This window comes from Suncus etruscus, chromosome 7 (assembly GCF_024139225.1).
Source record: "Suncus etruscus isolate mSunEtr1 chromosome 7, mSunEtr1.pri.cur, whole genome shotgun sequence".
NCBI classification, from domain to species: Eukaryota; Metazoa; Chordata; class Mammalia; order Eulipotyphla; family Soricidae; genus Suncus; species Suncus etruscus.
In genome coordinates, this window is record NC_064854.1 from 23050085 (window position 1) to 23052859 (window position 2775).

The 2775-nt window shown below is 42.2% G+C and overlaps 1 non-coding gene across 1 annotated transcript; it reads right to left on the bottom strand.

Moving 5' to 3' along the window:
• Positions 1-1859: 1859 nt before the first annotated feature.
• Positions 1860-2070, bottom strand: LOC126014952 (small nucleolar RNA U3). The gene has a single exon (XR_007497878.1). It is a non-coding gene; the product is annotated as a small nucleolar RNA U3 (small nucleolar RNA).
• Positions 2071-2775: the final 705 nt, after the last annotated feature.

Sequence of the window (2775 nt, forward strand, 5' to 3'; positions counted from 1 at the left end):
TTCAGGAGATTCATCAGGAGACTGATCAGGGCTGACTGCAGTACATGAGAAGGAGAGGAGGTAGCAGGAAGAAGAGAAATGTTAGGAGGACTTTTGGTCATGGAGCATCTCTGAGAAAGCTGCAAAACGGTCTGTGAGGAGTTCTAGAGTCTGTCTATTAGCCCTGTGCTGAACATCAAGGAGAAATAGCTTAGCTCTCTCATTCCAGTCCTGTTAGAAATGGAGGTTTTATGGCCTTGGTAGATCTTGAAGCTGAATAGAACACACTACAATGCACCCCAGAGATCTTCCAGAAGGGAGACCTATGGGAAGATCCAAACATTTATCTTTGCTCTTTCTCACCAGTCTTTGGGGAAAGGCACCAATCCACTGTGCTCAGGGCTTATTCCTAGGTCAGAGTTCACCTCTAGTGGTGCTCAGGGGACCACCTGCAGTACCAAGGATTGAAACTGGGTCAGCTGCTTGCAAAGCAAGTGCCCTATCCACTGTCCTTTCTCTCTGGCCCCTTCTACTTCCAGTTTTTATTAGTACAATCTATTTTTGTGCACCATTTCCCTAACTAGTATATTAGAAGCTTGAGCCTCAGATCTACCCAGATTTAGTCTTGAAGTATTGGAGATTGTGCAAAGCTGTGAAATGTTTGCAGGGACCTAGAGACTCATAATACAAAAGAAGCCCTGGATAATTTATTTCTGCAGTCATAATCATTTCTTTAAGACACAGAGCCTCCTGGTGAAGCCAAGTTTCCCTTGGCGGGTGCAATCATTCTGCTGATTGCCCTTGGCATCTTTTGAGTGTATTGTCCTGACAGCTCTCTCTTATTTACTGGGGAATTAAGTTTTCTACTGCTTCCTAAATACTTTGCCTTCTTTGACAGTGCCACAAGGCAAAGCTAGTGTTGGAATCGGTTGCAGCAGTGGGTACTGACTCTCATAATGCAGTGTTCCATCCATCCCTGGGCAGGAATGCCAGCACTTTGACACACTCTCTCCAAACTCAACAGGAGCTTGCCAGCAGTTTAAGTTGGAGGCATAGTTAGTATAGACTGTAAAAGGCACTAAATAACTTTCTAATCGACAGCAATCAAATGCAACAATTCCTTTCATGTACTTGTTATGTGCATAGAATAAATGGGCAAATGTGGGTTGCAGAGGATGCAGAGATGAGATGGTTTTTCATCTCAACAATTGTCTTTGTTTGTTTTGGGGCTACACCTGGTGGTGCTCATGAGTTGGTCCTGGTGGCCTTGGGGATACCAGGATCAAACTTGGGTAGGCTGTATGCAAGGCAAGGGCCCTACTCATAGGACTATTGCTCCGGTTCCCTTCTCAATGATTCTTCAGAAAAGTAGCAGGGCAGTACTTTTGGGACATGAACTTTGTTCTTTCTTTCGTTCAGAATTTAAATTTCCTTAAAATATCCTATTGAAGTGACACTTATTTATAACATTGTATAGCATAGTTCTATAGTATCATAGCTTGATGTTATGCTATATTATAATAGACATCCAAGGGGCCAGTGAGGTGGCGCTAGAGGTAAGGTGTCTGTCTTGCAAGCGCTAGCTAAGGAAGGACCACAGTTCAATCCCCCGGGGTCCCGTATGGTCCCCCCAAGCCAGGGGCAATTTCTGAGCATTTAGCCAGGAGTAACCCCTGAGCATCAAACGGGTGTGGCCCAAAACAAACAAAAATAATGGACATCCAAAATCTAGTTCCCATTCCCCATAATATAGCTGCCACCTTTTGCCCATTTTGGTGTTCCAGGGATCAAATTCAAGGTTTTACTCATGTTAAGCATGAGCTCTCTCCTGGGATAATATCCCTATTCAACTGTATCTTTTTTTTTTTTTGTTTATCGAAACCACTCAAACTGCATCCTCTCCCTCTACCCCTTCCAAAGGAAGGGAAGAACTATCATCAATGGCAAAAGGCAGCCGCAGAAGCGACACCTAGCGACACCTTCACGCTCAGGAGAGGACGCTCTGACTCCTCATGGCTCCGGGTGCTCTACACGATCAGAGAAACTTCTCTAGTAACATACTATAGAAATGATCCCTGAAAGTATAGTCTTTCAGCTGTATCTTTTTGACTCACTCTTTTTTCCGCCTTCCATTTGAGTACTATTCTGTAGTCAAAATCCAAGTGTTCACTTCTGTTTTGCACTTATAGCTACATTATATCTATAAAAATCATTTATATTTCACAAGAGTGAAAAATATAGTAATTGTCTTTCTCGGACTTATTTTATATACCATTAGTATTAACATAGTGGAGCACTAGTAGTCCTATTAGTAATATTACTATTTACTAAGTAGTGTGGACTTTAAGTACATTCATACTGTCAATAATAGCAGAATCTGGGATGGAAAGAGAATCAAAGGGTAGGGTGTGTGCCTTGCATGTGGCTGTCTGTGCTTGATCCCTGACATTCCATTTCCTGAGCAATACCAGGAGTAATCCCTGAGTATAGAGCCCGGAGTAATCTCTGAATACCACCAGGTATGGCCCTAACATTAAAACACACAGACAAAAATTGGCAGAATATTGCATTTCTGATAGCTTAGTATTCCCTTGTCTATAGAGACCTCGTCTAACCATTCTTACCTCTTCCTTTATTGGCACTTCTAAATCTTCACTATGGAAAATAATGCTGCAATGATTATAGGATGCAGGTATCCTGTTCTTTTACTTGTGCGTCAAGAGCCACTTGTTTACCCTGAAAACTGCATGGAAAGAAAGAGAAGATATGATGATTACTTTTTATTTTTTATAATGC